Here is a 14,496-nt window from a genome sequence, read left to right as displayed (position 1 = left end):
CCCTGAGCACGCAGCGCAGAGCGGGCCTGGGGGAGTGGGGAGGGGCCGGGGACGCGAGAGTGGCTCTGGGCTGCAAGGAGTGGGGCGGGAAGCGGTACCCAGGGAGAGTCTGTGCATCCTTCCCACTGTCGGAGAAGGAGCTGTCCTGACCCGCGCGGGACCCCCTCTGCCCCCACCGCTCCGCTGCGTCCTCTCAAGGCACCCTCTCCCTCCCGGGTCCCCGGCTCCCCCGAGAGGGGTTGGCTGGCAGGAGCGTTCAGGCTGACAGTATGCCCCTCTGTCTGTGGGCACGGCTTTAAAAAAGCAATGAGCACCGCTGCAGTGTCCATTAAAAAGGAAAGAAAAAACTTACAAAAAATCAGCAAACCACAAAATCATTTAAATGTCCCGCTCACTGTAAATGAGAAAACAGGAAAGGGGGCAGTGCCTGGGAGCATCCTTTCTTTTTATTCTTCACTCTTCTTTACCCGCAGGCATTTTCTACCCTCTACTCTATTGCTTCAGGGGATTATTTTACACTAGAGGTCAGTTCAGATGGACTCTGTCTGCAGGTGAGGACTTCCAGACGCATCCCCACCAGCTGGGGAAACTTCACTAGCAGAGGTTTTCCCAGAAATGGCAGGAAAATGGGTTTGCCCAGTAGGAGGAAAGAGCTGGAGAAATCCCCTGTAGAGGGCAAATGCCTCTCGTCTGCAGCCTGCTCTCTGCCCTGGCCACAGCGCATGAGCTTGCCCACCCAGGAGCCCAGTTCTCCTGGAACGTGCGCCCCAAATCTCCTGGTGCTCTAAATTGCATACGAGAGAAAGGAGGCACAGAGAGCATTGGCCCTGCCACCCGTTGTCGCTGAAGGTGGGATGGAGGAGGTTGATCAGAACTAAGACACCACTTCATTTAAGACTCGGGGTTTGTTGGAAAAAGCAAATAGGGAGGAGACATATTTGCTGCTCTAGTTAAAGTTGGGGAACAATAAGTTTCTGTGTTACGGCCAAGGTCACCATCTGTAGACCTTGGCCTGGAAAAGAGGTCTCCTATTATCCGTATACTAAGGTAGGACGCAATGCCTTTGTGTTTGAAAGGATCTCTTGCTGCCTTTTCCCAAGCATCCCAGTCTCTTGCGAGAGAGGTACATGAACAACATTTGTGATGTACATTTCATGCAGAAGTAGAGTATCCAGATTATTTTTTTGTTAAATATAGAACATGGTACAGAGACAAGCTTTTGCTCATGGGAAATGGAAGGGAAAAATGATTTGAGGTGATCACTTGCCCTGATATTCCATTAGTTTCCTACTAGCTTATCCCCCTCTGAACCCTGGCATCACTAAATTTTTTAAATCAGTGAAAGAGCAAACCCACGGTGGAAACTTCTGTCAGTTTAGTAGAAGATCCCAGCTTACATTCACTCAGGGCTTCTCACAGCCAGAATGTGCTAGACTCAGTAGAAACTGGAAGAGCTTGTGTGTAAGGGAACATTTTGGCAATGACCTATGGGGAAGAAGTGAAAGAATGTCGGAGGCAAAGATCTGTTGAGGGTGCTGAAAAATTATGTGAGGGCCATGATGCTGTGGAAAGTCAAAACTGGCAAGAGAGGAAAGGTAGTCAAATCTTACTAGAAAACATTGAGATCCTCCAGTTTGGGAAACGAAATTTGTGTTGTCATGTTTTTGACTACACTCCTGGAACAAGGAGGCTTTAAAACACTTAAACTCTGGAATATATACACTTTGTAGAGATGAGTGCACTACATGTGGAAAAACTTGTCTGGATTTCCTCTTATCAGCAGAATTCACTGGCTTGGGTTTTCTAGACCATTCCAGTTGAAGTTATTTTCTGGTGGCTTCTTGCTGAAGAGTCCCTCATGTGGATAGAGGGGAGAAAAAAGCTGGGGATACTTATTTTTGACATTATTTGCTTTTTGGCTTTTCTTCTTATGATCCAAGGATGCTCCAAGGATGCTCACTTTAAGACAGATCCGCATAAGTACTTCAGTTTCTGAGATGCTTTAAATACATGAAAAGAAAAACAGTGTTCACTGGGATTTGATGGATAAATAAATGTACATAATACTATAAGAATTCCATTTAGCTTAGTTTTAGATCATTAGTGTCATTATTAGTTGAAGCTGCTTGCCTCAGGTTTTAGGAAAGGAAGATTCTGCTAATTCTTCATCTATGTGCCAGACTATTTTCTCTTTATGAGATTTTTAACAAAGAGTATACATTATTTTTTGCTATGCTGCATGTGTGGATATTGATTTTTAAAACTGCTGTTTAGTAAATAGTATTACCTTTTGCAAGTTTTTAAGCTGAAGGTAAGCTTCAGTAATTAAGTGTTAAGCTATTGCTGTCATTATCATAAAACTAAATTTAATCTGCATATTAAAAGATTTACTGGTGGGAAACTAACATATAGTTATTTGTATAAAACTTGCTAATGAAGACAAACATGTTTCGTCTTCTCTTCTGCGCACACGTGCCTGATGAAACAGATCAGTGTCGAAGGGAGAGAGTTGTCATTCAAAGAATTCTGGTCTTTCTTTTCCCTTTGATCTCTATCTGTTTCTTTCTCCAGAGTAAATGTATAACTTTACTCTGGATTTTGCCCTGGTGTTTGTTTTCAAGAAGAAACAACATCAAACAACTCAGCGTATGGGTGACTGCTTTGGAAATGTGAGTGCTAATGAATATTGATATTAAGGAAAGTACCCTCTGTCCTGGAATATCTCTGAGTTACAGAGTACTCTTAGTAGTTGATATTTAAAAGAATAACTTTAGCTTTTATTTTAGCTCTGGGGTTGCCCTCTTTTAAACTACATATCTTATGCACTGGAACACAGAATGCTACTAATTTGTAGAGCTGGCACTTATACATTTGCTTTTTGTAGTGTTTATTTGTAAGAGGTATTAGGCTGAGTAAATGGTATGTTTAAGTAACACACATGTCTTTGGCGATTCTTTTACTTAGCTTTTGAAATATGTTTTAATTCACTTGTATTTGGCAATCAAGAAATTATGCTTTCAGATGCTAAGTGTATATTTGTGGATAACTGTAATTTGCTTTGAGATCAAAAACATAAAACACATCAGGAGTATAGTACAATTTTTGCAGTATTATACCAGCTGTTATTTATTTATTTGTCAGGACTGTTCCCACTAAAGGAAATGGGATGATTAGCTAGAAGTTAGAAGTTAAAATGGAATTTTTCCATTACGTGTAGAACATAAACAGTATGCTTCTGGAATATTTTCTTAATTATCAATTAAGGTACAAAACTATAAGCTATATAGTTATAAACTACATAGTTAATCCTGAGGTGCATGAGACAACTTTTCAATAAATATAATTATACTTGTTTGAGTTAATTAAATATAGTCAGTCACTGTTGTTTAATTTCATCTCTTTCATTTACATAAAATTCCATTTACCAAGAGCTTGAAACTTGCCCTAGATAGGCGAGGTAAAAGCTTCCCTGAATAATACAACTGGGTCATTAAGAAAGTGCACGGGTGAGAAATGATAATCTAGCCAAAGAATGCATAGGCGTTTAAACAAGTGGTTGATTGAAAAATGCTGAGGTCTAAAACCAAGTCTCATAGTACATTCTTCTACAATTTCAATCAAATAAGAGATTTGGCACTTAGAAGAATTCTAAAAATGTTTTTTTTTTGCTTCATCAATAAACCACTCAGCCCAGGAAAGTCAGCTTACTGCAGTGTAGGAGGCTTTGTGATGAATGTAAGTAGGTGGTATTTTTTTGTTAGTCATTCCATAGTGAAAAATAGTACTCTCCAACAAATGTCATATTTTTAGCAACCTGCCTTATATATTCATTTCTTGGCTTAGAATAAGGAAACTTATTTGTGAGTACTGAATTATTTGACCTCTTTCACATCTAAATGAATTATAACTTTTGTCCATCCAGGTCAAGTTCCAATTCTCTTTTGATAACAGGGACCAGTCACAAAGATGGAGAAAGAGTTAACCTTGATTTCTTTGTATGCAGAGTATAGACTTGTTTCACTGAAGTTAAAGTAAACTTCAAGTAGCCCTAGGGAAACATTCATTTTTTTATATGGCTAGGAGGGATGAGGGAACATTTTTGATATAAGTGGAAAGAGAATTAAGAAAAATACCTTTGAGGGAAGTTGTGCAAATGATAATTTTAGACATCTTCAGTGGGCCACTGTCATCACTAAGTGTATATTCCAATCTCTGTACTGGCTGTTATAGTTTTGCTGATCTCCAGACTTTACCAATTGAAAATACATCAAATTTTGAAGGTCCAGTAAAAAAAGAATATTTTAGGATTTATGGACTCAAAATCATAGCTGCACAAGATGGCTTCATGCTGTAAGACAATAAATCAGCATGCGTCTTTGGGGGCTTGCCTTTTATATAATATTTAGTGAGGTGTTTCTCATAGTGTATTGGAATTTCAGCTAAAATACGATTTAGCAGAGCTTACAACGTTAAGTTCCTAAGGAAAATGACCATGTACTTCTGTTAAAATATCTGTGAAGTTTTTGAGTATATGCATTTAAATAGGTAACTGTATAAATGAATAAATGTTTTGTGTCAAAATACAAGTTTTTAAGTTTAATTGTTTAGAATTGTGCTTGATTTGTGACAAAATTCTTAGCTTCTAAATCTCTATGTGACTAAAAGTGAGCTACCTCATTTTATACAAGTACAGATTTTAACATACTAACATCTAAGTTTTTATTTTACTCTAAGTCTCATCTTTTTCTTGGCAAATGTTTAGAAGCATGAGGTAATCTTATACCCTCAGTGAAACTTATTAGAGACTTCTAGGCCAACCACAGAATGAACAAACTTAAGGATTACCATCCCTCCAAGAGAATTACAGAGACTCCCAACCTAAACATTAAAAAAACTGTGCTAGTGTCTTGAGAGTTTTCTTGATACTCCTAAATGATATTTTTGTAGATTGACTGAAAAATATTGTAAGCCCTGATGCGATTTTAGAACATTTATACTGCTTTGTTGGAATTAAATAGGTTATCTAGAGTGTTCTATGCCAAGTTGAGATCAGAAATCTTTTTTTAAAAAAGGATTTCATTATCTAGCCAGAAGAGCTTTAATTGCCATGGCAATGCCTATCAGTGAAACAGGAGCTGAAGCTTCAGCCTTAGATATTAATTGAAACGATCACCCCACACCAAAATGGAGTTCAGTGGCATTTGGAAGTCAGAAGCACCCCAAGGTACTAAATCTCTCACTCCAAATCTAACAGCTTGTAACCTTTAAGGGGATTGATTGGTATGGTGGGAAGGGCACAGATCTTGTTGAAGGAGTACTTAGAAGACCTTGTTTAAACCCTGGCTTTGCCATCAACCAGAGGTGGCCCCTTGGGTGTATCACAGGTTTCTCAGGTGATGGTGGTATTGCAAGGTAGGAATTGGATTTGATTCCTGGGTTTTGTTGTAATCATATTTTGCCACAGTTAAAGAACTTGTTCAAACAGTATCTTCTAAACAAGTGCCATATCTAATACCAATAAAAGGGGAGCAGTTCTGGTGGAGGCAGGAGAGGTTGGGGGCTCTGTCTAACCCACTTCCCCTTTGCCCCTGCATTTGACCCCAGGACATAGCCTAGAACTTTAAGACTGAGGAACACAAAGTAAAACCTCAGGACCAGTTGATCTCTATCTTCCAAGTCTGAGAGTCTAGGGCTCTGAATACTTTTTTGAGAATGACATTTTTTGTGCCCTCCTGGAAGAAAATCATTTTCAAATTGATAAATAAAGTTAATATGGCTCTTTTTATTCCCCAAATATAGCCTCATTTGAACATCATAGTAAGTTTGTCTGTTGAATATTATATTCTCATTTAAGGGTACCAAAATGGAGGCTCAGAAAAATCAAGTAAAATGCCTAGGATCACAGGGTGAATAAAAAATGGAATAAGAACTCAAATCTATGCTCTCTATATCCAAATACTATGCTCTTATATGTAGGCTAGAATTCCAGGATGTTTGTAGAACTTCTTATGGTAGATGTTTTTCACTGAATTTCTCTAATATTCTTGTTTCAAAGAAAAGTGACAGTATTTGAGCCATACTCATAGTATTTACTCTTGTTACAGAAGAATTGTTATTCCATTTTTTTTGTTTTTTACTAATATTCTCATTCCTAATCAATTACTTTGGGTCAAATTACTGTTGGTTGATGTTTGTGAGTAAAACCTAAGAGAAAGTGATAGATAAATCATGAATTTAGGCCACTGAAGAACAGTTTCCTAACCTTGTACCAATCTTTTAAAATAAACCCTGTATATTTTGTCTAGCTCCATGAGTCTTCCTCATTATCTTGCCTCTTGAATCACTGCAAATAATTTTGATTTTGTTAGGGCTATAAATTGGATTTAACCTCTAACATGGCTTTGGCATTTCAACTTGTTGTACGTTTAGTATCAGTCTTGAAATTGAAAAAAAACAATAGATCTAAATGATTATACTTACACTACAATTATTATGTACTTAGCTTTTATGATAGCCCCAAAACCTGGAAATAAATACCAGATGATTTAATCCATAATAAAACTAAAGTTCTCACTGGCAATCTTTGAGACTTAACATACCAACAATCACAAATGAAGATATACAGATAACTGAACATTATTTTGGAGGGACATTTCTTTTATATTCTTAAGGGGATCAATATTGAATAATACCGTTTTTGAAGAACACTTTTCAAAGCCTTTGCAAGTCTCAAGATTTAAGGGTCTAACTAGATGGTATGATTATATGATAACACATATTTTCTGCCTAAGAACCATCATTTTCTCTAATCTCTTCCCTTTCATTGTCAGAGCTAGATTTGGGCATCCTTCTAGAGAACACAGTTGTGACTGGTTAAGTGTCATAATGAAGAGTACACAACCAAGTTGGTTTGAGCTTTGGCTTCTGGGTGGGGGATCAGGTTGATCTTAGTGCGTCGCACAAGCACACCTGCTTTGTCAGTGCCTCGGCTGAATTATTAATGGCTGTAAAGCAGGAACATTCTGGGTTACTCCTAAGTAATTAGAAATGCAAACTTAAATCCAAGAGAGGCAAGAGCCTACCGTCATCTTCTTTGCTGGAGGCTTCAATATTAACCCACACCTTATCATTATCTTACTTCTTTTCATATTGGTTTTTTTTTTTTTTTTAAGATTTTTTTTTTGATGTGGACCATTTTAAAATTTATTTATTTATTTATTTATGGCTGTGTTGGGTCTTCATTTCTGTGCGAGGGCTTTCTCTAGTTGTGGCAAGCGGGGGCCACTCTTCATCGCGGTGCGCGGGCCTCTCACTATCGCGGCCTCTCTTGTTGCGGAGCACAGGCTCCAGATACTCAGGCTCAGTAATTGTGGCTCACGGGCCCAGTTGCTCCGCGGCATGTGGGATCTTCCCAGACCAGGGCTCGAACCTGTGTCCCCTGCATTGGCAGGCAGATTCTCAACCACTGCGCCACCAGGGAAGCCCTCCTTCATATTGGTTTTTAAACTCCCGTTTTTGTTTAGAATGGCTAGAAAAAAACATATTATCTACCTGAGATAAAAGAGCCTTTGATTCTTTCTTGGGTAGAAACAACCAAGTCAGCTGCCATGAGCAAGAATGTTTTTGTGAAACATGATTTAATAAATCAATGTAATGAATGGGAAAATACTGTTATCACTGCAATTCCACAAGTTTCTATCTACTCAGTATTTGAGGGTTTTTAAAATCCAAGTCAGAAGGAGAAACTAACTAATCCAAGTAAGAAATTGCTTATCTAAGACTTACTGAATTACGTTCTGGGTTTCCACATCCCTCTCAATGTGATACTCATGAGAGAGAAATACTATCTAGTCTGAGTACCAGAATTAGTTACGCTTCTAAGCAACCGGTTGGTATTCAATCTTAATCTTTTTCATCATAAAACTGATTGTGTTTTCTACTTTGCCTTAGTTGCTAAAAAGCTCAGAGGCAAGTTTGTGACCCAGCTCTAACAAGTATACTTGTGTCTTAACCTAATTCCTGGCCTCATAATACTTTTTTCTCCCACTATTCTTAAATACTTTCATAAAGAATTAGTGGCCATAAATTTGTGTATACTTAGAGATTATTAAGACCTTTTGCAGAGACTCAGTTATTTTCATAATGTTTCAGTGAACATACCTCAGTATTTCTCATCTCTTCTGAACAGCTTATACCTCTGTAGGCATTTACTTCCATTTGTCAGGGGATACAAAGTTTAAAAAGTTTGAATTAGCATGCTGTGTATATCCAGTTATGCTGTGTGCATGATTTCCATTGCACATAGTAGCTGCATCACTTGTGAACCTGCTTGCCACAAAATGAAACTCACTGTATACCCAAAGACTGCTATTTAGCACTTATGTTATCAAAACTTCTACTTGTTCTAAGACATTCTGTTTTAAATCATTATTATTAGTTCTTAATGTTCTCAAATTTGGCCTTTGTGGATAATGATCTCCTGCATTTCTAAATCTCTGCCTTTCTCATGCTTATGACTTCTGTCTCGTGTGGAGACATTATTTTAAGAAAAGTTAAAATAAATGAGCTCATCTGAATCAGCATATTGCTTAATTTTTTTTCAGATTCGCTTTGTAAAAATCAATGTTTTGATCAGTTGAATTCCTCTAGGCAGCAGAGACAGTTGGACTTTGAGGTATTTTATCTCATCAAGTTTCTTAAAGTTCACGCTTGTGTCGTGGTTCAAAGAGCAGGCAGTTCCACGAATAGTGTTGTGTTTTCATCATAAAAGTCCTCGTTATTAAAGCATTCTTGGGAGACATTTTAAGCATTTAGTAATTATGGATGTGAAATATACAGCTGGATTAGTTAAACAGATTTTTGGCAGGTGGCGAGTACAAGTGAGGATCTTTCATTTGTGTCTGAGCCCAATTACTATACAAACCTTATTTCATTTTAGAAATACTGCTATGTTGCTACATATATATTTATTTCACTTAGTTCCTAAATCAAGAGGAGCTCTTTGCACATAATAAATAAAAACACAACTGACTTTAAAGCGTTTAGCATTGACAACTAGTCATTTTTTTTTCAATGCCTGTTTCACATGTATACACACCTGAAGGGAATTTCAGCAACTTTTGGAAAAATATGATTCAAGAATGCTAAAAACGTAACATTATATGTGATGATATTCTATCACAAATGATTAAATAGTTAATGCTATACTTTAACTTGGTTTCATAGACTTACATAATTGTTACAATTATCTGTGATCATGCTCACTGTATAATTTTTTGTCTTCTTTGCCTCATTTTCTGATGTTTAGTGAGATGCTCTACCCACCTTACCTTAAACTCAATGCTCATTCAAAGTCGTAGAACTGTATGTTAAGTGTATTCCAACATGCACAGTACGATAAAAAATCCAAAGATTGAAATCTTGTTTTTTCCACTTCTTGTTTTACGATGAATAGTATTGGAGTACGGATGAATGAAGATGACAAGAAGAAACATCAACTAAAATTTGGGAAGGTTATCAGCAGTTTAAAGCTTAATTGAAAAAGAAAGAATGACTCCAAGTAAACAGAATAAACATGATGCTCCTCCCCCAAAAACATTTGACTTAACTGGTAATTCTCTCTTTCTCTTTGGTTTAAATAATCCAGTGTCTAAATTATTACATTACAAAACCTGTGATTCACTATGGTGTAAGTAGACATGACTCTTATAGATCTTTGATATATGCATTACTGAATTCTTAGCAAGAATTTGTCTTTTTTATATTTTCAATGGGAATGCAATATATGAACTCTTCCAATTTGATCTTTCACTCTCAAAATCTTTGCTTTTTACCCTAAGCTCCAAAGTTCCTATTGCCTGGGATTTTGTCCATGGTATTTTTCAGGTCCCACTTTATGCATACTTTCTAAGTGGTCTTATCTACTCATAACTTCTATTTTTACTTGCAAGGAGATGATACGCAATAATACACATCCACCTTACACCTTTGGTGGCCCAAAGACCATATGCATCTCCTCCTCCTTAGTTTTCAACAATCTACTCTAGAATTCTGGATATTTCACACTCACCTCAGTCTAACAAAACTTCTCTGTTCGTTTAGTGTGTCACCGTTCACTTAAGCACCCCCGCTGGTGCTCTTGGGATCCTTTTCTTCTGATCCCATTGACTCATCCCACTCATCTAATTGATCCGCAAGTCCATCATACCACAGAATCAGAGTTCTCCCCTTTTACGCTTTTAGTTAAAACCCTAGATCAAATTCTCATCTTCTCTATTCCGAATTTTTGTTGAATGTTCTCTGTCTTATTCTGGCAATTATGCTGGTCTTATTGCAGTGAATTCTAATGCGGTGTTGCAGTTGTGGCCCTAGGGTTAGGGGTATAGTTGGAATCACTGTTAAGGGACTTATACATTCTCTTTCTTATTCTTAGTAAGTCATCTCAGAGTAAGTTGGGAAAGAATTGAAACGGGTTCACCAAGGCTGGGCCTGATGCTGAATAGAGAGGGATTTAGAGGTTTCTAGAAATGCAAAAAGGTACCCTCACAAATGAAGAAAAGATGGGTTCTGGAAGCTAGACCTGATAGTAGCCACTGATTAATTATGACTAAAATGTTCAGGTTGGGAGAAGGGAGCCACAGATCATTTGTAGATAATAGTGATTCATTTTATAGTTTCTTTTTTTGTCTTAATGAAATCTTTGCATTACACTGTCCCAGAACCATGAATTATGTTTGACAATTTCCTTAGCTGATTTTCTGTATTTTTGACATTTTGATCAGATTTCTTGTAGTCAAACATTTTTACATGCCTCTGGGAATTTGACAGCTCTGTCTCTGAGAGGTGGCCCAAGGACCATATGCTAACAGAGTAAGCCACCTAACTAGGCAGAGAGGCATAGAAAAAAATATGAAGAAATCTCAATAAATATAGGCCAAGGTGTTTGTATTCTGAAATGCACATCACAGCTAATGAAATTGGTTTGTTATTGACCTGTAAATCTCAGCTGTCAGTTAGATGGCTTCACAGTTATTTTATTTTTATATCCTTAGTCTTTCAGTAAAAGCTACTTAGTCATCACAGCTGTGTTTTAACTGTTCTATGGGACTTATAATATGGGCTAATAAGAGTGAGGTAACCTAGATATGCATATTTCAAAGTAGGAATGGGGAACCAAGATCTCACTGAAGATGGCTGGTGATAACGATGGCTAGTGAGGGATCTCCTAAGAAAATGTAACTTATAAGAATGGGGAAGTCCAGAAAGCAAGATCTGTTCATAGTTCTTCAAAGGGAGATTATTCCTTATTAAGGAACCAGCCAGGTTCTTGACACTTTCTAACTGATCTGCCTTTGTCCAGCCTATTCGACAAGCAATCCTCATTCCACAATTCAGATTTCCCTTTTAGAATAAGATAATAATATTTGGCCCCTCACCTGCTTAAAAGTCTTTGTCGATTCCCTGTTGCTTATTTTATAATCCATATTCCTCAACATGATACAACATGATATAGAGATTGCTCTATGACCACTCTCTTACCTACCTTCCAACACACACACACACACACACACACACACACACACACACACACACACATTCTACAATAATGTCACTGAATAACTCACTTCTTGATCATGCCAGTTCCGTTTCCTCTTTTATAATGTTTTATATTCACTTGCCTAGACTACATCTCTGCTTCTTTGCTGAGAGAACTTCTGCTTGTTGACTGGTACCTAGACCCAGGAAGAGATGGTTGTTTCTTTCTCTATGTTTCTGCACACTTGTATATTTAACTCCACTCTACATTCTTTTTTTTTTTTTTTTAATTAATTAATTAATTTATTTATTTTTGCTGTGTTGGGTCTTCGTTTCTGTGTGAGGGCTTTCTCCAGGTGCGGCGAGCGGGGCCCACTCTTCATCGCGGTGCGCGGGCCTCTCACTGTCGCGGCCTCTCATTGCGGAGCACAGGCTCCAGACGCGCAGGCTCAGTAGTTGTAGCTCACGGGCTCAGTTGCTCCGCGGCATGTGGGATCTTCCCAGACCAGGGCTCGAACCCGTGTCCCCTGCATCGGCAGGCAGACTCTCAACCACTGCGCCACCAGGGAAGCCCTCCACTCTACATTCTTAACTAAATTCTGTGTGGTAGAAAAAATGATTAGTATGATAACCAGTCTTCTTAGGCTTGGTGAAAATTGCTTAACTGCCAGTAGAAATTCAATATTTATAAATGTTCTGAGTTTCCTTGAAAAGAATGTATATCTTTTCATTTGTTGGAGGCCAAATCCTATTAGATTAAGTTTATTATTTACATAGTTTTCACCTTCCCTAATCTTTCTATTTTGTTTGTTTAAGCTGTAACTATGAAAGAGATATGTTAAAATGTCCTGTTATGATGGCATTCTTGCAGATCTCTTAGCTTTTGCCTTATATATTTGAGACTATGTTATCAGATATGTATAAGTTTAAATTGTTATATTTTTCTGGTGAGTTGAGACCATTATTATTATGTAATGACCTCTTTATTTCTGGTAATTTTATTTTTTCCTGATTTTAATATACATAGATCACCTTTAACTAAAGCACTGTACTATTACACATCTTTATTTTGGTTAGTGTTTCTGATGTGTATTTCTTTCATCCTTTTTTCAGCCTCTTTGTTGTAAGTGTAAAATGAAAGTACTAAAATACGTAATTGCAAAGAATCTTTTCTAGTTTTGTGATAGATAACTGCTAGTGAAAGCTAATGCATTAAATCATTTATAAGCATTAATATCTTAGTGCAAACTTATTTATCAGATTTGCTAGCTGAGCAGGACAGTGGGGGCATTTTTTCATAGGGTAGGATATTTTCCATGACAGAAAAGGAAGAAATTCCTCCCAGTTATTCCCTATCATATCATCATGTCTCATTTTCTCTTAGTGACAGTTTCACATTCCAAAGTAAGTTTTAAAAAATATTTTTGTTTATTTTTTTTCTCGCTATAAAGTATATGTTCCATGAAGTCAGTGATCTTGTTTGATCACTCCATTCCCAGTATTTAGATGGATGCCTGGCATAGAGTAAACACCTGGAAGTTTTATTAAATGAATGAAGGAGTGAATAATTGAATGAATGAGGGGGCCTGGTATGAGGTCCTGCATAATCAGAGAACAGAAAAAAATACCTAGTAAGTGTAGAGAAAGGAATAAGGAAGGGAAAAGTGGAATGCTGGAAGTGGGTAAATGCTAGTTGGGGAAAGTGACCTAATTTATGATATCATTTATGATTATTCCTGTGCCAGACCTGTAACATTACGGGAAAAATCTATAATAGGCTGTCTGTCCGCATCGCTGGGATGGCCTGCCCTTCTTCTAATTTCTTGAGTCTAGCTACTCTACTATAGCTAATTGGGGCATGGCGATACATCTGACCCAAGCGGGACCAATTAAATTCCTTCTCCATGGCATATGGATGAAGTAACTTGATTTCAACCCTATTGGATCCAATATTCACATTTAATGGGGAATAATTTTTATAAAGCCTCCTTTAAAATTTTCTTATAAAATACTTTGATAATATAACTTACTTGCAAATAATTTTTACAAAGCCCCCTTTAGAATTCTCTTATAAGTGCTTTCACACTATAACCTACTTGCACATAATTTTGAAAATACCATGCCCTAATTGCAATATAAAGGAGAAATAAAAGGAAATAAGAGGAAAGCATTATCTGATGAGGTTCTATGTATTTCAAAATGTAAATGCTAGGACACAGGGAATGCAAAAGCTACAATTTAAGATTGACAGAGATGTGTATGCCACTCAAATTCCATGAGTGGTTTTTCCTGATGATATTTTTTTGAAGTTGTGAGGACCTCTTGGTAAATTCTGAACAAAATAAAAGACAGCAGTTCTTTCCATTTACATAGATGTTGTATTCCTGGACAACTCATTAATTGTGTAAAAATTTACTAACTTTTATTTTTAAAATGTGTACAGTGGACTAGGATTCAAGCCCCAGTTGGTACACAGCTGTTCCACACATTGCTGGGATCTTAGTCTTCTCCCCGCAACCCCCAGCCCAATCACTATGACAACCAAAAATGTCTCAATACATTTTAAATATTCATTCTAGGGGGCAGTATATCCCCTGTTGGAATTTATTGGATTAGCTGATGATACAGTGGACCTTTTTTTTTTTTTAGCATTGCTAGAATTTTTTTTTTTGAGTTTGGAGCAGAGAAAGGTTTATTGCAAGGCACGTTGCTAGAATTTTAAATGGTTGGAAAATAAGCTTTCAGTCAACTAAGTGCAGTGCACAGCTGTGGACTCTGCTGCTGAAAAAGAATGAAACCCAACAGAGAGGAAAGAATTCCATTCTTTCTAGAGTCCTGTTACATTCCCCTGAAAATAAATTTTGCTTTTTACTCCTATCTCCCCTTCCTCATACACTTATTAGCTTATTTTGATTTCTCTCACTTGAAATTAAAATAATCTGTTTTAATACTATCCCTCTC

The 14,496-nt window shown here is 37.2% G+C and overlaps 1 protein-coding gene and 1 long non-coding RNA gene across 3 annotated transcripts in view; one reads left to right on the top strand and one right to left on the bottom strand.

The window, feature by feature from the left end:
* Positions 1–14,496, top strand: part of SGCZ (sarcoglycan zeta) — a 921,176-nt gene that overhangs the window by 14,048 nt on the left and 892,632 nt on the right. The gene's annotated exons all lie outside the window — the stretch shown is intronic.
* The window catches only part of LOC309651766, a 75,672-nt gene continuing 72,980 nt past the window's right edge, over positions 11,805–14,496 (bottom strand). The window contains exon 2 of the long non-coding RNA XR_014258377.1: positions 11,805–12,113. This is a non-coding gene — a long non-coding RNA (uncharacterized lncRNA). The remainder of the gene's footprint in view (positions 12,114–14,496) is intronic.

The sequence above is a fragment of the Balaenoptera physalus genome (genome assembly GCF_965194825.1).
Source record: "Balaenoptera physalus genome assembly, chromosome: 21".
NCBI lineage: Eukaryota > Metazoa > Chordata > Mammalia > Artiodactyla > Balaenopteridae > Balaenoptera > Balaenoptera physalus.
The sequence above is the reverse complement of the archived record's forward strand: the minus strand, read 5'-3'. Positions and strand labels throughout refer to the sequence as shown.